This window comes from Pararge aegeria, chromosome 19 (assembly GCF_905163445.1).
Source record: "Pararge aegeria chromosome 19, ilParAegt1.1, whole genome shotgun sequence".
Classification (NCBI taxonomy): Eukaryota; Metazoa; Arthropoda; class Insecta; order Lepidoptera; family Nymphalidae; genus Pararge; species Pararge aegeria.
Genome location: NC_053198.1, coordinates 11,788,683 through 11,813,038, shown reverse-complemented (window position 1 = coordinate 11,813,038; position 24,356 = coordinate 11,788,683). Strand labels below are relative to the sequence as shown.

General features: G+C 36.8%; 1 protein-coding gene across 2 annotated transcripts in view; it reads right to left on the bottom strand.

Moving 5' to 3' along the window:
- The window catches only part of LOC120632363, a 610,336-nt gene that overhangs the window by 437,197 nt on the left and 148,783 nt on the right, over positions 1 to 24,356 (bottom strand). Inside the window, exon 1 of one of the 2 annotated variants that reach the window (XM_039902219.1) lies at positions 7,264 to 7,295. The exons of the other annotated variant lie outside the window; for it this stretch is intronic. The gene's annotated coding sequence lies outside the window, so the exon portion shown is untranslated. Of the gene's footprint in view, positions 1 to 7,263; positions 7,296 to 24,356 lie in introns of those variants that run through there. 2 annotated transcript variants of the gene reach the window in all.

Here is a 24,356-nt window from a genome sequence, read left to right as displayed (position 1 = left end):
GTTTAAAAAGCAACCTTATAAAATTAAACAAAAGGTGCAGGTAGCTAGTAAAATTGTGTTTCCCTTTTAAGCCATTTTAAAAAGTGCATAAAGTTACAGCACAATAGAGGTGGAAAATTCAGAAGCTTCTCTCGCAACGAAACGAGTTCATTTGTACAAAGCGGCTCAAAAATGAGCCAAAACAACGCTTTTGAACCCGAAAGCGGCATGTAAAGACTGACTGGGCACTAATTGTTCTGCCTTCCAAAGTTTTCTTTTGGCTGGTTACGTAAATTACGTTATATCTTTTCACTCTATGACACGGTTGCCAGCTGAGGTAATGAATGAAAAAGTTATTTTTTCGTAGTTTTGTGTGGGCGCGTCTATTTTTACACACGCAGCTTATTGCGTGGAATTATATTCCATCAATAGCCTATAATCTTCCATTGCTGGAATAAAGGTCTGTCTGATCATCACATTCAAGTTCCAATTAAAAAATTCTTTATTAATGTAGGCCTATCACAGGCAATTATGAAGCGTTCATACATTTATGTTTACTATTACTACTATTATAGTAAGGTGATGGTGATAACTTCGATTGCCAAGCTAATTGGGCGTTTATTAACAACATTTGTCAGACATTGGTAATCGCATTAGATGTTAGTAATTGCACAGAGGACGCTGCTGCCCCGTAGTCACCCAATAACACAACAAACCCCTGGGTGATTACAACTGTATTTTGATCGGAAGTCACCACACTGCAGAAATCCAACACATCTCCATAGCCCGCTAAGTGGCTCTGATGAAGCCTAGAATAAGCGACCACGTTTCAGATCACTAAGCCTTACCCTGCTCCGAACCCGGTACCTCCAGCTTCTTACTACAGCTGTCACCACTGCACCAGGGTAGTTGTCAAAAGGGAAATCGTTATACATTTAATATCTGTGGTCATTGCATCAACGAGTTTTCACTCCGATAGGAAAACATTATTTTAGTTTGAACAACAGCGTTATTTCAATGCACGCGCGTAATGTTTACGTTTACAAATACCACATTTACCATGTTTGTATATCATGTTACATATGATATAGTTGTCTAGCTTATCAATGGTAAACAGAAGCTCAAATGTGGGTTAATGTTATAATAGCACATGCTTGTTTGGCATTTTTATCTAGAGATTATATAAAACAAGTATAATAACTTTCCTCCTTGTCATATATTATTTTTTATAGAAGTATGTAATATGTTTATTGTAATATTGTTGCTTTTCATGAATAAATGCGCGCCTGTAACTTTTCTGAGTTATGTGCGTTTTAAGCACTTAAAATAACACTTGTGAGGAATCCTGCATGCCTGAGAGTTCTGCATAATCTTCTCAAAGGTGTGTGGAGTCCACCAATCCGCACTGGGCCAGCGTCGTGGACTACGGCCTTAACCCCTTCTTATTGTGGGAGGAGACCCGTGCCCTGTAGTTGGCTGGTAATGGGTTGATGATGATGATGTATAACGTAAAAGCCTTTTTTTGCCAAAAATAACTTTGTTTAACTAAAAAGCAAGAAATAAACTTTTCTATAACATTTTTAAGTCGGCGCCAAGTAAAACGTTCCTTCACCGTGAAGCAAGTGTTTTTTAATTGTTTAAAACGCACATAACTCAGAAAATTTAGAAGTGCTGGGATTCGAACTTCCCCCCCTCCCCCCAAGTCCTAACCTCATGGCTATCACCGCAATTTTTTTTTTTTTTGGTAAATGCACATCCATATTACAAAATTAGAAATTGAAGGAGTTTAATATGATCATAAGATGAACGGAAACGGGGTCAACGGCTGCGCACGGGCAATTTGCACCCTTAGTACGAATCGTTGCTAATTCGATAGTTATCGTAATTTTAGATACTAGTTACAATATCTTTTTTTTTTTTTATTAACGATAGACCAGCGTTTGACGACAATCATGCCCGTTAGAAAGCAATGATGAGGTCTAGGTTGGAGCACGCTGGTGCGGCTGAAGCGAGACTTTTTGAGTTCCCGCTTGTAGGATTTGGCGGCTGATCTGAATAAAATGAACATTAAAATATAACTCCTTATTTCAATTTGTATATTTTTATAAGGGGCTGGATTTAGATTTATGGGGGTACTTTTTGAATGATAAATTTTTAAGAAAACCTCCTTATCATTTTATCCAACTTAGTCAAAAGCATAAATGTTGCGTACTTCGACGTTGTGGTATCAAACTGCTACCGCATTTCGATACCACAGTTGAATATTATTAGTAGGTATACTCAGTGGCGTGCAAAGAGGGTATGCAATACTTAAGGGTAGGCTTTTTATAATTCTTAAAATGCGTATCATTAAGTTGTTTATAACTCGTACTGGAGATTTTCTTAATTTTATATCATATGTATACTCTGTGCATACCATCTATGCACGCCACTGAGTATACTAATACTAATCTTGTTAATCCAATCAACAGATTGTCGGATTTGCGAACTCGTACTGAGGATAATGTTTATAAATACGTTTAATATTAATAGCATTGCAAAATATCTATGTATACGATGCTCGTTGCAAATGTCTTGGCGAAGTTTATATAGAGGTGTAAACGTGGCGCGGACGCAAGTCTACCGAACATAGCGGACACGATGAAATATTTAGACGGCTCAACGGCTTGAGACTGGTCTCAAAAGAATCGATATTTACTGAGTCTTTCGGTTTCGTTCGAGTGATTGAATTTTTGGGTCATCGCACTTCGGGGGCGATAGGGCCGACCATTTTTTTCTTAGACCAATGTAAACACAACACAGGAAATTACCTATTACATTACGAATCTATTGAATTATAATAAACTGTTAAGTACTTCCTTAATTTAATTTCATTAATGTAACATTTTTGATATTGTGAAATGAATTGTGTATAATATACAACTGGTACAATGACTGGATTCTATTTAATATTATAAAAACTCTATGTACCTACATTCTTGTGGATAAATTATTATTATTCAAATTCAAATTTCAAAATTCATTTATTTCAAGTAGGCCTAATTAATAAGCACTTTTGAAACGTCAAGTCATTCTGTTTGTAGCGACTCTACCACCGGTTCCGGCAGATATATACCTTTGCGTTTGCTTATATTATCATTATATACCTTTGCGTTCCGCTCATGCTGTAGATGCTAAAGGACGGATACTGATTACCTAACATTAGGCGGCCCACCTGCTTATTGGCTGGCTGTATATTCATAAAAAAGAAATTATGCCAAACTTGTTTGAACACGACTTGTGTACCGGGTGGTGCCGCGTCACTTGACGTGATGCCTTACTGCGGAGACGTGGCGACGCCACATGGCACTGATAAGCCTACATCAAGTACAGTGGAAACGTGGCGCGCACACTTGTTTCCTTATATACTAAGTAGATATAGCATAAATTAAACACATGTGATGTGTCGCGAGCACCGCTAAGTCTTCGTAGAATTATCTCCATGCTACGTACTAATGGAATGGCGATCCCGCAACGGTAAACGCAGCGTAGGTCGGCCCCCAACGCGGTGGACAGATGACATCAGGCGAGTCGCTGGGAGCCGCTGGAGGCAAGCGGCCCAGGACCGTGGATTATGGAATTCCCTACAAAAGAGCTATATCCAGCAGTGGACGTCCATTGGTTGAAATGATGATGACAATGATGACGTACATCGCTCGCCAAGTGAAATGCGTGCCTCATCGTCTTGGTAGCAGTGGCGTGCACAGGGTCTTCCACCAGGGTATGCATGAAGCAAGTACATGGCATAAAATGGAAAAATTCCCCTCCAATACGAGTTATATAAAATAATTTGGGTAGGCAGTGTGTAGCAACACGCACCTGGTGGCCCGTGCAGTGACTGCTGCGTGGAATTCAGACCTCTAATTTTGAATACGATGACGATTAATCGATTCAAATAGGCAACAACAATACAATGCACGTACGTACCTTGGACTGCTGCTTGCACTCGCTGATCTTGATCAGATACAGGGACTTTAGCTAGAATATGCGACGCGACGCATTCGTTGCAACGGTAGGTAATTTTGAATTAACAAATGACAGCTGGTGTCACTTTTGAGTCGCACAGCTCCAACTTCCGACGAGAACGACGTGCATGACAGTTTGAAGCTGTGTTGCTATTGCATATAAAACTGTCTAACATCGATAATTTCGTGGTGCAAGATATTTAGATTGTAATTAAGTTTATGGTAACGAAACACAGTGCTTGGTAGTCTCGTCAAAGATTGATCACAGCTACACAGGCTAGTGCCTCATATTTCCATTGACCTTTTGACCTATAAGAATGATTGCCAAGACACTCATTCCATTCGGAAGCGAATTCGATCCTCACTGACTATAGAGCTTTGTGCATCGCTTGCATTAACGGTGAAGGAAAAAGTCTCATTCCGCTACGTGAATAAACAAGAACCAAACTTGTTAAGTAAAACATTAATTTAAATTTTGATCATTGAATTTCCAATGAAATATTATAAAATTCCTGAAGCTTAATGATAAACGAATTTTGAATAGCACACAGTAAGTTATATCAAAAGATCTGCTAATTACCACTTACTGAAAAGTTACTGCAGAATGGGTAGTTACGTACCTGAAACAAAGTAAAGTGTTAAAACAAAAAACTGCCTTAAACTTTTTGAGCCACACTAAAGCATGTCTTTCAAAAGTGTTTTTATAAACATTAAATAAAACGAAAGGTCACAAATAAATATATATATATATATATATATATATATGTAGAGTATATTAAAAGTAGCGTGCATAGAGGGTATGCACAGGGTATGCAGATGATATAAAATGAAGAAAATCTCCTGTACGAGTTATAAATAATTATGGGTGGGCTTTTTATAACTCTTAAAAAGCCTATCCTTAAGTTTTTTATAACTCGTACTGGAGATTTCCTCCATTTTATATCATCTGCATACCCTGTGCATACCCTATATGCACACCACTTAGTATATATATATTTATATATACTAGCGGACCCCAGCGCCATCTGTCGGGCTGATTTGTTAATCTAAACCATCCAGGGTGCCACCCAAACGCATACCAAAAAATTCATTCAAATCGGTCCACCCGTTTAGGAGGAGTTTAGTGACATACACACGCACACAAGAAATATATATATAAAGATAAATATTATTATGTGTCAGAATATATATACATATGATGAATATGATACATTTTAGCTTATCGGTTCAAGGTAGTGGAAGGTGGGTACTTGTACCCACTTTTATCGTAATATGATAGAATTGTTTACCTATGTTTTGACATCGTAAGCGCATATGATAAAAAAGTATTGTGTGGTTTTATGAAACCACGGTAAAATTCGAACTATTTTTCACATTATATCCACTAAACTAAAAAATTTCGGAATAACATTCCATTAAGGGTAAAAAAATCGCTTCATCAATCTTAATTTTATATTTGGAAAATAGGAATGATAATGGGAAATGATAAAAGTAGACCAGGTCTACGACTTATATTTTTATTGAACTCTGTATCTTAGAGTACGTCATACATAATAATCAACAATTTTTTAGATGATTTATACATATTATAAAACTAAAAACAATATTTTTTAATCGTTAAGTCATTTTGATTAGTTTTTCAATTATTTTCAATAATTCTATTATCAATTTCATCTTCATCATGAGTTTCACAGTTTATAAATGTAACCAATATTTCATGGAGCACTGGCACAAAGGAGTGATAATCTATACACAACACGGTCAGCTGATGCGAACAATAGGCGCCGCCATATTAGCCTCGGCTGATCTGACGAGTGCCTGTCACTTTATCGTTAATCCGCGCCCGACAGTCACGCGACATGCAACACACAGTCGAAATATTCTGAGACGATGTAATAAAAATTTCACTTTTCAAGTTTTAAACCCTTATTTAAGAAAAAAATATCTTATAATTTACAATAGGTGTAGTTGGTGGTAACATTTTCCACTATATATACACAAATAGTGGATTAACATGGTCACCCCGCAATACAGTGGCCACCGACTACGCTTTTTTTTCTATAGCTATATTTTTTAAATCAGAGCTTGAAACTTTTAAGAGCCTTTTTTTTTACTTTTTGTCCAGTTTTATATTTCTATATGAAAATAATATCTCCGTATAGTCAGATTAAACTCTTATTTTATTATGAATACATAAGCAATCTGTTACATGTCATTTGCAACAACTTTCGATCTGACCCGATAATACATTTCAAGGGCACAATAGTATATATTATCTGCTTTCTATAAGTACATAGTATAGTGATAATCTTATTCTTCTAATGTTAATACTTTTAAGATAGGTGGATAGTCGAGTTTCTACCCAATCATTTTGATCTCATGACCACATTTCAATGCACTACAGTTATTTGATATTTGCTTTGTTTGTGCCATCGAAACGTGATTAATTCTTGGTGGAAACGTTACAGTAGCAAATTACTGTCAGCTACGATTGTCAACAGTCACAAGGTTACGGACAGAAATTAATGCGTAGGTTAGTGTTCTACCTATTTCCGCAATCGCTCTATTTACACATGATTTAACCGTGCAGATTTGCTCGGAACTACTTTTACGCTCTAGGTCAAGTGTAGCAAACCAATGAAACGTGTGACGTTATTTTTAATCCAATATCAGGATCCCTTGACTGCAATATCACCCGGTGATAGGTCATGATTCTTCTGAGTAAGATTGCGTGGCACTAGGGAGGCAACTAGCCCCGACCGAAGCCAACTAGACCAGAGAAAACTCAGAAATCATTGATTCTAAACTGTCCTATCGAGAACGACCTCCCTGGCGCAGCGGTGAGCGCTATGAATTTAAGTAAGAGGCCTTGGGTTCGATTCCCAGGGGTAATTTGGGAATTTATAATTTCGGAATTTTCTCTGGTCTGGTCTGGTTCCTTTTCTATTTCGATAACGAACATTCTAAACATACCACTTTCCATCGCTGAGTGACTCTGAGCCATCTTATGGTGCCCTTAGCAAACGATTTACTTCGTATACGAGAACCTATTAGTTTTTCCTCGAAGCGATTGGTTCGCAAACATTTTCAGACAGTGTACATTCCACTTGAAAGTATTGCACGGCACGATTATTATCGGCTGTCAATTACTGTCAACGCTCGCAAAATGGTTCCAAGGTACCGTGTGAAGGTTAGCGACATCATTTTGCTAGTATTCTATTTGTGTTACGTAAATACTATCGTTAGAAACATGCTCCAACAATAACTCGGCATTACTCACGCGTGTCTTGGTTGGCGTATGCCCGACGTTAACACGTGGACTTTACGACTAAGGATCCCGGACGTATTCCAAAGTTGTCGGGTGCATGAAGTTTGTATTACACTCACGATAGTTTACATTCCTATATATTACTTTGCTATTATAAAGAGGCATTAGTAAATTATATATTATGTAAGAGTGTTTTTTTACTCCTCTACAAGTGAACTCCTGACAGAAATAACGCCTGATGTTAAGTGATGATGCAGTCTACGATGGTATCCGGCTTACCTCTTAGGAGTTTGGTTGTTTTATTAAACCCTATTACTTCAGAACAGAACAATGGATACTGAGCTATACTTGCTACAATTAATATACTAGGTTAATTTTATAAAGATTGGTGCAGTGGTGAGCCTAAAATACACAACAAAGAAACAACGAATTTTTTATTATTGTTTTGGATGGTTGTTTTGGATGTGCCTCCATACAGGAGAGGTTTAAAAAAGCAGAAAAAATAAAAAAATGTAGTGTATGTGAATTGCCACTTCAGATAAAGGTGGCGTACTTTAGCTGGTGCTGGACTCATAGATAATTAATAGTCTTTAATATAGACAAGGAAAGAGATGGGACGATCAACAAAAGGAATGCGAGCTCGCGCTCTTCCTGCCTGAAACATATACAACTTCGCGCGTTGGTAACAAAACGATAAAGTTGCGCCCGCGCAGTTAAATTAATGTTGTTGTTTTTACGACTGGCGCGTGTACTCCGATAGTTATTTATTTATACTTGCACGTGTTTTCGTTTTGTTCCGGACACCGTGTGAATTAGATATTATCAGCGTTTTTTTTTTCAATAAAAATGTTTGAGTGCGATTTTAATATATCGTGATTCATATGGCTTTTTCAATTCTTATCAATACAAATTCTTTAAATGCCACGTTTTTTCTTAACTTATTTATTACCTTTGTACAGATAAGTGTCTACAATCACGGACTGCATCAGAACTGAAAATTGCGTTTTCGATGCAGTTTCAGTGCATCAAAACGTGTTGTTATGCAGTCTTAGTGTAGGTAGATTCTTGATTCAACCGCATCCAAACCGCAATTGGGCAGCTGACGTGTGTGTAGAGTATATGCCTCGCATCCAGGAGATGCGAATTCGGATACCTGAGAAGTTTTGTATACTAACAAAACAAACCGGCACGGCTAGTTAAAACTTAATAACATAATAATATACGTTACAAAAATGGTATACCTACTAACTACGAGGACATTTTATTAGAAAATATATTGCGGCAATCGTGAAATTATGCAAAAGGAAAAAAAAAATGTTCAGGGGCAGTAGTCTGACCTTATTGGCCGCTCTGGACTCTGAAACTTTTTGGCCGCTCTGACCTACGAGCAAGGTCACTTTAGGGTGGCCATAAAGTCTTGAGACTACTACACCTCTATTTTCAACACATTGTACTGGCTGCCCATATTACATCTTAAGTTTTTTCCTATATGAAGCACAACATAAGACATACTCGATTTCCTCTGTAAATAATAGTAAATAGAGTTGTTTTAAGTACCTAATACTAAATTTAGTTTCTTTTGGTCTCGTATTATAAAGTCACACTTACAGCGCACAAATGGCGTCAATCAATTGGAGACTAAAACAAACTGACAGCATTCTGTCCACAGATAGGTTATAATAGAGGCATTGATTTAATAAGCTACTATCGAATAGATGTGAGTGACTGTGTCTCCCAAACAAACCGCGGAATTCCCTTAATAAGGCAATCCAACCTTGACTAATTAGGTATTGTCGAAACGTTTAAGCAAATGTAAACATTGTATCACTTCAACTGAAGATTTAATTACAAACAGCTTAGTTTTGTTTTATTATTAGAAGCGTAGGTAGTTGTCGTGTACAAAAAGGCTTAATCCAATTTTCGGCTGGTTCGATTAACGGAATAGTGACCTTTTGCAATGTTATTTGGCATTGGATTCCTGTAGGTTACAGTTGCAAGCGTGGACGTCGTCGCTAACTATGGGCCTCATAATTTGGCACGGAGTCGCTCAGTGGGCGATGAAGGGCTATGCTAGGAGTATCACTACGTGATCAATTTAGAAATTAGGAAATCAGAGCATCCGAGAATTGAGCAGATACTCGTTTAACGCGAGCCATTGTAAGTTTTCATATAAACAAATGTCCAGCCCGAGCGTAATTTTGGATCGCATAAAAGAGCAGAAAAATTAAAATCAAATCAGTGTACAAGTTGATAATTTGGTCTCTTTGGTGATAAGTTGGATCTTTCCAGGTAACCAATGATGGACGGCGCATATACAGACACAGTTATACAGTATGTATGTGCCACGCGATAATTATGTCTATCATTTTCTCGTCCTCCTATACATATATATAATGTATGAAATAAGAAGAGATAAAGGGTAGGAATATAATTTAATAGACCTACAGCACAATAGCGACTTTCTCTACGGAAAAAGGACAAAACGTAAATCCCCTCCCACCGAAAACATCGCAACCCACTTATTTAATATATTATTGCATGGTAGAGATAGGAAAAGTTTTCTTATTTACCTACTTTATAGAAATTACTGTGAGGTTACCTTCGTTTCACCATTAGACGCGTTGTTACCTCGCAAACAGGAGGTACTTAGTCCAATTTCCGGTTGGGTCGATTTGGGAAATGATCTTTTGTAATTCGCTTCAGGTTTGTTTGCTTTAGAGGAAGGATTTTAGCGATTTACTTTTCCTATAAAATGTTATTGACTAGCAGTAAATTACATGTAGTACTATTTATTCTATCATATATTTATATACTTTACTCTTAAATTTTCAACAGTGAAATTATAAAAGAAAAATAAAAAACAATATAATTTTTTTTTTTTTTTTGTTTAGTCAAAAGATATGTATATAGTCAAAAGTCAAAGTCAAAAATATGTTTTTTCAAGTAGGTCCATATGTGGCACTATGTATGCGTACATTACATGAGAATTACACAGTAGTGAGATGATGGCGATAACCATATACTTAAACTTAAAACTAAAGCTACGAGGGTTTCAAACGCGTTCTGGTCTAAGAAGAAGCCCACAACAAACTTAGCCGGTTAAAAATGATCATCTGAGTGGACAAACATACAGTACATGTTATAAGACTTATAATTGGTTAACATTAAATGAAAAACTACAAAACTGTTACCGAACTGCAAAAAATATGATAGAAAAGAACTAAGGTTTTGTGACGTGATGGAAGTTATATGGCGAGAGATGATTAAAATGGAAACGGTTCAAATCTGTCTACAGTCAATATCAGTTGACATGGGTTAGGATTGAGTACACAATGTTAGCATACGTCAACGCTAGAAATCCTTAGGCTGTGGCCAGTGTGAAGAGCGTTCAGCGCGTCGTACATTGCACTAACGTAGCCCAAAAATGAGTTGTTGAAAAAAACTTTGTTAGTATTATGAGTGCTGCTAACATTATGATACGCTACCTATTGTTAATGTACTGCAATGTTTTCGCTGTATCCTTAGCAACAAATTGAGGATTTTAAAGATCGAGTTCGTCCAAGTGTATTGGGAGACCGTACGAGCAACTCTGTTGGATAAAAAAGCTAAAGCGTAATATCGCCCATAAAGCTGTGTCCATAATTAAATAAATTGCCAGATCCCGTGTCCAATTTATCGTGCGATATAAATTAAATAAAAAAACCATAAACACCGTTTCTAGCCTCAGTGGAGCAACTCTAGTAATACGTTTCTATGAATCTTACTGGTTTGTGTATTGCAATGGAGCCCAAAAAGTCACATTTCATCTTTTACTTTGTAATAGTAATACCTAATCAGTACCTCTGTAAATATTAGTTGAAATATTGTAATAGGTCTAAAAAGTGGTTTAATTTATAGCCTTAATCCCTAACTGTTTAAAGGTGGTCTGAAATCAAAAAGTCAGAAATCCAGCTAAAGCTTATACCGTTCTTTTGATAGATTAAAAGAACCCTAGAAGCCTTATCTTATTTATTTAGATCTGAAAGCTGATTGGCGCAGTGGGCAGCGACCCTGCTTTCTGAGTCCAAGGCCGTGGGTTCGATTCCAAATGTTTGTGCGATTAACATGAATGGTTTTGCAGTGTTTGGGTGTTTATCTTGTTTATATATATTATAAGTATTTATGTATATTATTCATTAAAATATTCTTCAGTCATCTTAGTACCCATAACACAAGATACGCCTACTTTGGGGCTAGGTGGTGATGTGTTTACTGTCGTGGTATATTTATTTACTTATTTATTACCTCTACAATGCATACCCCGCTAAACGAGGCCCACTCAGGCCTCAGCTTAAAATCACAGCGTCGGTGATGATTGTACCTATACGTTGCAGCGTTATCACACGCGTGCAATGATTGCTCTCGGATTGGCACATCCATTTACACTTGGCATTGTTATATAAACAGTTCCAAATTCTGTTAAAGTTTCTGCATATTTGAAGCGAGTTTACTTCTCGCTTGGCGAGAGACTGTTTGTCGTGTTGTCTTTACTCTGTTACTTTTTTTATTCATCATATCAACCCATCATCGGCGCACTACAGGGCACGGGTGTCTTCCCAAAATGAGAAATGTTAAAGCCGTCACGCTAGCCCAGTGCTGATTGGTGGAGTCCACACACCTTTGAGACCATTGTTTTCGAAAGGATGATTTCCTTCATTGAAGCAAGTGATATTTTAATTTTAAAACTTTTAAAGCTTTAAAAACGCACTTAACTTAAGCTGGGATTCGAACTAGCCCCTCCGAAAGTGAAATCGAAGTTCTACTCACTGGGCTATCACCGCTTTTTTTATTCATCATCATCATCATATCAACCGATAACGTCCACTGCTGGACATAGGTCTTTTGTAGGGAGTTCCAAATTCCACGGTTTTGTGCCGCTTGAATCCAGCGGCTACCTGCGACGCGCCTAATGTCGTCCGTCCACCTCGTCGGGGGTCGACCAACGCTGCGTTTACCAGTGCTGTAATTCCAGCACTTTGGGACCCCAACATCCATCCGTCCTCCAAACTATGTGCCCCGCCCATTGCCACTTCAGCTTCGCGACTCGTTGAGCTATGTCGGTACCTCTGGTTCTTCAACGGATCTCCACATTTCTGATTTTATCACGTAGAGATACTCCGAGCATAGCTCTCTCAATCGCTCGTTGAGTGTCTCTGAGCCTTCTTATGAGGCCCATAGTACTTTTTTTATTAATACGGTAAAATGAGTACCAGAGTAATTTGTGGTGACTTTTTTTCGTGGTACAACAGGCCCAGTAAATCTACTACTCAGTGATGCAAAATAGTAATAAATTTATAAACAAATTTATCCTAAAATAACCTATGTGCCAGAATAAAACTAAAAAATCTAAAACGTCTTCGAAACCACCACAGCGAGGCGCAGTGTCTAAAATGCGGGCAGCACTAATTATGCCTGCTCTAGGATAACCGGTAGACTTTAATTAATAGAGTACCTAGTAGTTTATACAACAATTCATTAACCCTATATAAGGTGTCAGCTACGCGGTGCGGCGGCGGTATCGATTTAATAAATTGCGTTCTTTATATGCAGCAGAAAAGTATTCGAATAGATAATTAATTTGATCAGCTGCTGCCAAATATGTTATTGCAGAAATGAGTTTTAATTCATTATCACAGGCTAAGAATTTTTTTTTAATATTGCTTAGAGTTTGTTTAGTTTGTATAGATCAAAGGTGGATCCGATGGATAAAAAAAAGTTCCAAAGATGAAATGTGTTATGAATATAATTTATCTGAAATTAAGCGATTCACAATTTATTTACCTTTGATATTCCCATAAAGGTGCGGCTTTCCGTAATATTTTATATGAAAGCCAGTTTACCTTAATTCTGAATGTGGTCCGTATAATATCCAAGTACATTTAGCTTATCATGCTCGTGTTTTGTGATTGGATGAAAGACCCCGGGGTGGTTTTTAGAAAAAATACTCGTAGCATTAGATTTAATCCTAGAGACGTTTCTTAGAAACTGTAATACACTCTTCATTTACAATAATACCTACCGAGTTTGATCTCTGGCACGCACCTCTTACTTTTCAGGAGTTATGGGCGTTTCAAGGAATTAAATATTCAGTAGTATTAATGGTGAAGGAAAGTATCGTGAGATAAGATGCATGCCTCATAATGTCCACAAATAATGTTAAGTCTACAAATCCGCGCTTGGCCAGCGTGATAGACTACGGCCGAAACCCTTTTCATTTTGAGAAAACCCTTGTGATCTGTAGCCCTAGTACAAGTTTTGCTTGAGTAGTTTTCCAGTATTGAAACACTTGAAAATCGACGTAAAATGGATTTTACTTGCCTTCAATTCTATAGCTAGGGGCTTTTGACATAACGTTTTTAAAACAAAAATCAGATAGATTTACGTTCTAAAACGAGTGACATTAGGTTCATTTTATTTTAGAATAGAATAGAATAGAATAGAATGTGTTTGTTTACCAGAACAACACAAACAGACTTACATACGGTGTAACTTAAAAATTTTGTACTTAATTATTAATAGCTTAAGTCTATGATGTGTCGTGCCAATAAAAAGGTTCTGACTCAGCTTAATGTTCCGGATACTAATGTACCCACAACGCTGGCAACATTTTGACGATACATAGTTTAATACTCGAAAACGACACCTCGATTGTGAGCGAGAAAATCTTGTATGCTACTGTAGTCGGCCGTTGCGCAATTAACGCGGAGTTCTACTTCAAGTTAGCCCAAGTTCTATAATATCTGTCCTATCTCTAATTTCATCGCCACCTACATTTATGACATCATCATAACCAGCTTATTGTAGTCCCACTCCTAGTATAGGAGAGAGTGCCTAAGCATATTCCTGGTGGTGATGCCAATTCCACCTGCTGGTAAGTCGTGATGCAATCTTAGATTTGGTAGCGGACTAACCTTTAAGGTGTATGGCAGTTATAATATTAAACCCGCACCTTTGATCGGTTTCTACGCGTCATTATACTGGAACGTGAAAACTAGCCAGGTCGAGCCTGGTCTGGTCTGGTCTACAAAAATCCTCCCACCAGACCAGACCAGAGAAAAGGAAATTTTAAATTCCTAAAATGCCGGAGATTGATACCGGGACCTTTCCACTAACAAGACCTCACGGCTGTTCACTGCGCTATGGAGTTCATCAGGAAGATCTCCCTGTCGTAGAAATACTTACGTTTTATTACGCTTTGAAATTTCAAAGGTGCTGACGTTATGTCACGTTTTAAATGAGAGCGATATAGTTTTAGAGCGTATGCTCTCCACGCTGCTCCAGTTTGGGTTGGTGAGCTCTAATTATTATGATTAGTATGTGATAATAAGCGGAACTGACGGCTTATCGTGCTCTGCGAGGCACGTGGGTGGGCAACGCCAATACCTTTTCGGAAAAACCATCAGAAATATATGCGCACGTAGAACGGGCTAGTTGTTCATCTGTGTTACGTTGTTCAAATAAACATGAATGAACAACGTAACACAGATGCATTACAGATTTGAAAACAGTTATTTTAAGTTGTTATATATCAATAGCTACGTAATATATATTCGTTCATGCAATATGCAGTGACCTTCACTTACACGTGGATATCATCTAGGACGTGTTTACATTGTATTCAATTTCACCGTTTAACTTTGTAAGTAATCAAAACATAATCTTTATATATATATTTCTTGTGTGCGTGTGTATGTCACTGAACTCCTCCTAGACGGCTGGACCGATTTGAATGAATTTTTTGGTATACGTTTTATTGGTACCCTGGATGGTTTAGATTCACAAATTAGCCCGACAGACGGCGCTGGGGTCCGCTAGTACACTTATAATGTTGTCAGTAAATTCTGTTCGACAATTCAGCATGTTTTTATTGCCATTTAATGTAGTGTACTGTGTAGCGAAACTTCTTAGGAAGCGAATGGATATTTTTTCGGACGAGAATAAGAAGTCATCGTTCGTCACATTTATCAAAATAATTGTTGTTTTTTTGTCAAAAATCACACCTTTTAGTGGGTAGGTTAACAATTATCTTTTTGTAATAGCCAAATGCTAACTGCTCATAACCTTTAAAAAATTTGAAAAACCCGGCACTTCCACCATCAGCTCCTTTATTGTGACGAGCAAAAAAGGCTTACCAACTAGGTATATACCAGTGGCGTGCACTTCATACATGCACAAAAGCACTGCCTACCCTAAAATTTATATATAACTCTTACAAGAGGAGGATTTTTGCTGCTTTGCGCAACTTTCCTGCCGTATGCATACCCTGGCAAGAAACCCAGTACACGCCACTGGTGGTGCATCTGCCACAATCGAAACGCAACCCGTGTAATACTTATTGCTGTGTAGTTCCGGTAGCCATCCGTAGTCTTCATCATCAGTTTCACTTGAGAAAATGAAATGCACCCTAATGAAAACTGGACCAAATGTTAAGTATACCGTTTCAAACAAAAAAAAAATCAAAATCGTTTAATAAATGACAGGGGTAACAAACATAAAAAAAACAACATTATTAATAACCTCTTTGCTTGGTAAGAACCTGTGATAGGCTTATATGAATAAAGATTTTACGAATTTTAATTTGAATCATCACAATTTATAACACCTTAGGTATCCATTAAGTTACAACAATCAGGTGATACTCAGGCGCTTCAACTACTTGAGCAAAAATAATATAATCTTTGTCAACCTAGTAAAAGGTTCCAGATCAGCCTCGGTTCAGCCGTCCTCATTACGTGGACGAAAAGAGGAACAAAAGCTAGTTCCTAAATAACTCCAGTGGAATGCGGCTCATAACATTCTATTGCCTCTCATAAGCCCGCTTATGTATGTAAGTATAGGTACAACAAATATTATGAAATGTTGCTTACGAGATATGAGATATGTAATATAAATACTTATAATATCCTTATTATTTGATTTCCCAAACTTGTTGAACTTATTCAACAAATCATCAACTTATATATAGGACACTCGTGACACGGTGTTTGTAATCACACTCCTCCGAAATGGCTTGACCTGCTTTGAATGGTAGGTGATTTTTTGTTCCAGGTTTATTTATTTTTTTCGTAAATCCCATCCCCACACACTTAGAATATATTCGTTGTTTTTATTTAACTATTAAAATATGCAATAATGTATATGGCAGAAAAATGTTCGCCAGTTGAAGTTTTGTATTTTTTTTTATCTGTGTTTTGCAACATTCAAGAGTTTGCTCCAACTTTTCTAACATATTTTAAAATGTAAAAAAATCTTTTCATTAGATTTTAATAATGTTTTAATTTTTCTAAAACTTAAAACATTATTAAAATCTAAATTTTAAGCTAACAAGGTAACGTAAAAGATCCTTCATATATATTAGGCATGTGAAAAATGTACTAAAGATACATTTTCCTTTCTGCCTATAGCACCTTTTTCTTTATATTATTAGTTCTTTTCACATTATAAGCAAGAAATACATTCTAACTGTAATGAGGTTTAAAAGACATTATGTCAGGTAACAATCATGTCTGCTTCTAAACGGATACGTTTGAAATAAACGTGAATTCAAAGTAAATGTGGCATGCTTTGAAAGTAGCTTTATTGTTATTTTATTTCACACAGTATAATATAATGCCAATTTTACGTTCGCACAATCGTGTTGTACCGTGATGCATCGAAAGTTCAAACGAAGCTAATAGCAGTACCTAGAACGACCTAGCTCATGCAGCAGTATTACTGCATTTGTATCTGATGACAGTAAATATTTTAGTAGAAAACAAGAATTAATTTATTGCACACAAACATCAAAATATACCTATAATAAAGTAGTAAACAAATACAATTATTTTATGCATGCAACAGCTGCAAGAAAGCGGGCAATTATATTTAGCTTATGTTTGATGTGCCGATGATCAGTAGCCTTAAAAAAATGCAAGAATTTCTCGCTCGCAATCGAGATGTCGTTTTTGCATATCGAACTCTGTATCGTCAAAGTAAATTTGACCTAATGGCACTCGTTTAAGAGTCGGAAGTCTTGTTGTTCTGATTTTTGATTTACAAACGTTGGTCATAGTTCGAGCTAAGGAAGTGTAGGCAAATTTGAGCCTTTTTACCACAATACCAACGAGGTCTATTTTAATCCGATGTTGAAATATTTTCATACCCGAAAACGAATCCGCAATTGCGAGCGATTCTTATACATACAGATTCTATCTTCAAATTGAAGTTCAAAATGTTGTCGAAATTTTGATCTATTTCTTTCTCTGCCTCATCGATTCTCTTCTCGGTATTTTTTGCCTTCAACAATCCTCTTCAGATACTCGTGCCGGTTAACTCTTCACAGAAGGACGAAAAATGCAATCTTCCTTCGCATGGGGGTTATTATCAACCTACGTTTGGAGTTGGCCGTTTGTACTTGAGCATTCTAGACGTTGTCTCAATAGTATTTTCAAAATAATACCCGAGCGATACAAAGCAGCCGAAAATAGCACAAGTGGATCTGTTTAAATGTACTCGTACAATTTAAGAAAATATTTATAAGTAGCCTTAGTACAAAATTTGCTCTCGAAATCGAGGAGTGGTTTTCGAGAATTTAACTCTGTGGACCTAATGTCACTCACAGTAGTAGAGTCGCCAATCCTGTAGCTCTGATTTGAGTTTTACAAACGTTTTGTCAAAAGCTCCAGTTAAAGAATTGTGACAAAAATGCGAATGCGATACATTTTACTCCGATGTTCAAGTATATACTCGAAATATTTACGAGTGAGCAAATTTTGTACTAGGACTACAGGTGTAGGAGGAGGTATTTAAAGAGTATTTGTAGTTTGGAGAACAAGGAGTTTTCTGCCCTCTATTTGATTTTTCCCTAACGCGCCAAAAGAAGTATAACTTTAAAAATCTGGTGTAGTTTTTAAAAACAACTTTTTCATTTCGTACTTTTATTCATTTATTTATTTTATTTTATGACACAAAGTACTAAAATTAATATTCTTCGCATCCTGAGACTCATATGAGCTTGTTTGGACGCTGCAAAGTCCTCTTATATCTAATAAGTTTAAATAACACACAATATCATTTAACCTTTAGTAGCACACTAATAAAATAATCCAGTGTAGCTAAAACAACTTAAATTTTACAAACTTGCGATAACTTAGATTTACGATTGGATTTTTTCTCTTTTCATAAAGTTCCACGCACGCGTGAGACTTTATTAAAATTACAGTCTAGCCTTAAGACTAATAAGTAACATTTATTTTACCTAAACTCTAACATGTACTATACGATTGGAATAAATTAAAAAATATTTTACTGCTATATATAAATGAAAATAAATCTATTTATTTGAATAAGAATAATTAATACTGCGGTACTAATGTAACCCAATTTTGTTTTATTTCGCTTCTGTGGACTGGACCCTCTACAATGCTCAACAAAACCATTCAACCGTCTATTGAACAGTAAAATTAAACAGTCTATCGCTCAGTTATTTCATTTATCACTGGGGCTTAATATGTGTAGGTACAGTCGGTTATTCTAAAAGCATAAACACTTCAATTTTATTAATTTATAAGGAATTTCGGTCTTCAACCATGATGCGTGAAGGACTATAATTAAGGCTATAGGTACACTCTGTTTCATTTTCCTAGTCCATTAATTGTCTGACCGCCATTGTGGTAACAGTTAAGATCGCCTCTCTAAATAATGGCTAATGGAGCAATACATGTTATTTGTGTTGTTAAACTCGCGTTGGGTAAATAGTTTATGTTAAATGTTGTTGGCATGTCCGTTAAATGTTTAAAACACTTCAGCAGATTTTTTTTTTTTTTTAAATTAAACTACTTACTACTACAACTACTTTAGGCGCGACAAGGGAGTAACTCAGTTTTTTTTTGTCTGTATAGATGTATGTATAGTTTCCGCTATTTAAAAATAAAAATTTGGAGTATATGTCATATACTCCACGCTTCTTGACTCATACGCCAGCTAGTGGCAAATATCATAACCAAGTAGGATTATTTATTTTCAATATTTTAATTACTAGGTATAAATCCGCACAATATCAAAGGATTTCCGTTGAAATTTATGGCTTTTGGCGCGTACAATCCGCTTAAACTCCACACACATTTAGCAGGTTTTACCTATAACTGTGTTGTTATAGGTGAAACCAGCTCTTTCTCTATGAACGCAACGCGTGCATTATGCGTATACAGCCAGGTAAATCCTTTCCGCAGATAATGAGTCACCGCTTCTGTCACAAGATGAGGATTTTAAAAGAAGTGTATCATAAATCTGTTTTTTCACATTTAGGGATCTTGCTCATACAAAATGAATATTTGTAGGAAACCAGCTTACTGAGCTAGAAACCCACTGTATTTACTATAGCAGCTATATACGTTCCTTCGTCTTTCCTAATGTTGTCTGGAAGAGATCGCTTTAGTGATAAGACCGCCTTTGCACGCCCTATTTTCTATTCTAAGTTCTATATATTCTCTATTCGATAAATGTGTTTAATTCGTATAAAATGTGTGCGTGCAATAAAGTTTTCAAACAAACAAACAGCCTGCTATATATGTATACACATTTGATCGTCCGTTTGTTAGACCGCCATTATGATGGTTAAGATCGCTTCTCTAAATTACGGCTAATGGAGCCATACATGTTATTTGTGGTGTTGAACTAGCGTAAGGGCGCATAGTTACTGTTTAATGGACCGGTTTTAAGCATCCGGGTCCGTTAACTTGTACACGTAGTCCATGTCCAGAACTTTCAATGTTAACTCAAACCTTAAGGTGGCAATTTGAGCAATAAAAATAATTGAAGGAACACGCAGATTGAACACGCAGATCACATAATAATTTTAAATGACAATTTAAAATTATGTATGATGTATCTATTTACACGATTTATTTTTTTTCACAATTTTAAGTAATATAAAAAAACAGCATTATTAAAAATTTATATTCAAAAATATCAGTATCTCAGCTTGCCGAGCTTTTGGATGCCCAAGTAACAGGCGGTGAGGGCTCCAGAGTGAGGAACCTCCTCACAATTCGCGCCTTTTCAAGGACTACTGCCTTCTGTATCCGACCCTTGAGACAACAACCAAGCGAAAGCTTCCTAAGATGTTGGTCGAAGCTTTTCGCGAGAAGACCATTGATACATTTTAATTATTATGACAGCTACAGTAGAAGTCGGTTAAAATATTCTTCAGTGCAAAATGCAAATGCTTGCTAAAATAGAATTGGCACGAATTGAATAGCCATTGTTGCGTGCATTCACACTTGGCAAGCGGACGAAAACTTGCTTCCTAATTGCGTATATTGTAGAATAAAATTTGTAACCAGGTTAACCAACTAAGAAGAGGGCATTACGCACTGGTCGCTATTTATATGCTTTTATTTGTTGCTAGCACCCAAAGCGGTTATAGCCTAGTAAGGCTCGGGTTCCCTTTTCGGGGACCAAGTTCGATCTCCGGCACGCATCTCTAACTTTTCGGAGCTATCCGCGTTATCAATGCATGCCTGAGAGTTATCCATAACGTTCTGAAATGCGTGCAGTCTACCAATCCGCCCTGGCCAGTGTAGTGGACTACGCCCACATGTGATAATAGTCGTTAATGCCAATTGCGGGCATTATGGGTTTTATTTCTCACTCCCTTTGACCTATGAGAGAAGAGGCATATGCACAAAAGTAGGATACAGTGGTCTGAAGATTATAGCTAAGGCTATGAATGGCAAAGAAGGAAGAATCCTCTTTTTAGTCAATTAAAAATACAAATCTCCTAAATTTATTATAGATAAACGAATAAAAATGTAATCGTTAAATCCCGATTTGTTATTACCGTGGGTATGAATTAACATCATTGGGAAATGATTGCCCAATTTAGAACCCTCGTTTCAGGCAAGTCAAAAAAATGCAAATTTACCCTCCAAAGGGAAAATTATTAAAAGAATTTTGAGAAATTGGCGAAATTGGTCTCCCTCGAATACCTAGTTAATAATATCCGATTTTAGAATATCGATGAGGAAGATGGAGACTTTTCCCCCACGACGAATCAGCGACGGACAGATTTCAAAGGTTTGGTGTTTGTGCGTGTAAGTTTGTATTTTTGATTATTGCCATGTAAGTTGAAACTGAAAAACTACAAGATTTTAAAGCGTCTTAATTTTAATTTGATATGTTCCCACGTTCCCGAGAAAAAGGATCTTTACTGACACGCAGACGGGCAACGGAGTTATACTGCTGTGTCTGTTTTTCTTTTGAGGTACTGACCCTAAAAATGGTGAAACAGTCACGGGTCAATGACCTGATCTGCCTGAATAAACCACTATTTGGCAAAACTCCAAATTTAAGACGCGTATCCAACCCCTGTTTCGATGAGACTATGAAATGCCATCTTGTTAAATCTTTTGGTCAATAAAAGATCCCGAAATTAAATGAGCAAAGTTCGGTTATATCGGAAATCTTATTAGAAATCTTCTTCCCCAATTTAGTTGTTTAAAACTTTTATGGTATTTACTATTTAATGTCCGCATCTTCTCTGTCTTGACTTTTCGATGAAACTACTCGTAACACGAAAGCATCATTAGTTACCAGCAATCATCATCATCAACTCAATACCGCCCTACCCCAGGACACGGGTCTCCTCTCAAAATAAAAAGAGTATAGTCCCAAGTCCAAAACGCTGGCCAAAAATGGATTGGTAGACTTCCCACGCTTTTGAGAACGTTATTGGGAACTCCTAGGCATGCAGGTTACCTCACGGTATTTTTCGTTCACCGTTAAAGCATGTGATATTTTAAGTGCTTATACCAGAAACGCACATAGCTCAAAAAACTTAACGGTGCGTGCCGGAATCGAACTCGGACCATCTCAAGGGTAGGCTAAAGCCCTAGCTACTAGGTTATCCCACTCAAAGAGTATACTTACTAATTCCCACCGCCCACGCCGGCTCACAGAGCAGAGTTATGGGGTCTAAACTCTATATACATCTCTTATAATATATACTTTAATAGAATGATATTGTACAAGTATTACTAAAATATTTTTTCAAATTGCGTGATACTGCGTTGCGTTACGTGAATATAATGGAACGTACGTAGGCTAAGAGCTATTACATTATTCATTAAATTTAATTAAACAACGTGACCTTCGTACTGACCTGACGAGGCCATGAAACCATCTCGAATGCGAATAGTTGAGTAACATGTAAGTAGGTAATATAAAAAGCCGACTAAGCAATAGATTATGTACAAAGATACATCGTACATAACTAATAAAACTATAAACTTTTTTATAGTTTACTATTTTCTCGCTTTACATCGGTATTTCTTTGATGATAATCACTTTTAATACACTAGTCACAAAATTATTAACATTTTCATTTAGTTTCGAAAAACTATTCAAGTTTTTTTTATTGCTATAGTAAATGACTGGAAAGGTGATTGATAATGCCGCCGCAGATTTATTTGAGCTTCTAAAGCTCATTACTGCCCCACTGTTGGGCGCGGGTCTCTTCTCTTATGTAAGCGATCGATAAGAGATTTGATCCACCATGCTGCTCAAATGACAATAGCCGGAATCTGCGCACCAATATGCCCTCCGGCTCAACAGGATTGGATTGGATTACCAATCCAATAAAAAAAATTGTCCGGGCCCGGGAATCGAAATCAGAACCTCGTTATCCGTAGTTGATACACTAAACTACCACACCACTAAACGAGATAGTTACGACCACTTTTTTACTGAAAATAGTAATATTCCTATGGATGGTTCTAAAGCACATTTTTTTTCCAAATTCTATTGCCTATAATCCTGAAAATTTATAAGTTAACATTTGTCCGCAGGTTCAGTCGCGTTGCTATAGATTTTGTCAATCCCGTACTGACTGACAAAATATACAGTTTTTAACCTTAAAAAATTTTGGTTATTATAACTTAAACATGTCAAATACACCACGTATTTGACATGTTTATAATATAAATAACCAATTAATCTGTTCGAAATGCCTCGAGAGTTGAGGACCTGTCAGGGCATGTCAATGAAAGCAAAACTAAATAAATGAAATTAGTATTATAATCGCTTTCGTAGAAACATAATAAAATGGCTGTAGTTGACCTAGTCTGAATTTTTTTTTGGTTTTTTTAATATGTACGGGCGTATGACTAATGCTCCAGTGTAGTGTTAACACGAAGAGATCAACTGTCGAAGCCCGCAATGTAGCACACCCGACGAAAGCATGGACGTTCGCATGCCCGACGCACCCACGCCCGACGCACCAACGCTCGACGCACCCAAGAAATGTACGCACGCACGCACGCACGCCTGACGCATGCACACACTCACGCTCGCAAGCAAGCTTGCATACGAGAAGGTAGACAGAAGATCTACAGCAAAGTGAGAAGTCAAAACACTGTACACTAGTAAGGCTTCCAGTCTCGGAGGGTATTTCTGTTGCGGTCTAACAATATTTTATAAATGAATGCTTTCTTAAAGCAGATTAAGCCTATTACTAAAGAAGAACACCCATTTCGTAAATACTTTCAAGGGATTGCAGTTTATCAATAGCCGTATTGGCATCAGACAGGCTGTCAAAGTTTTTTATTGCTAGAATAAATGATACAAGTAGGTACTGCAAAGCCGACCAGGCTAGTGCAATGTGCACAAAATGCAATGTTTATTTTGTGTTCTGTCGGTGCCTCCTTAAGAAGATTTTTTTTAACAAATGAAAGACTCACCTATAGATAACAATGTATAGTAGGTATACGTCAGTGAGTATAATACACAATATTCCACATTGTAACATTAACGTATTGTAACAGGGGCAATGGATACATATTGTTTGTCAAAAGCCGGCAAATATATATGTTTTTTAACACTTTATTAACGTTCGATACTACTAATAAAGTAACAAAATATATATTTTTGTTGTTTTTTACCAAAAATATCTGCAACTTTTAGGGTTAATAAAAAATAACTGTTTTGTGATAATGAAGAAGTAAGCTCGAAAACAAGCGTGGATACCAACATCAGAAGTGCCGCCATTTTCTTGGCAAAAATCCAAGTATTTTCCAGTTACTGTCATACTG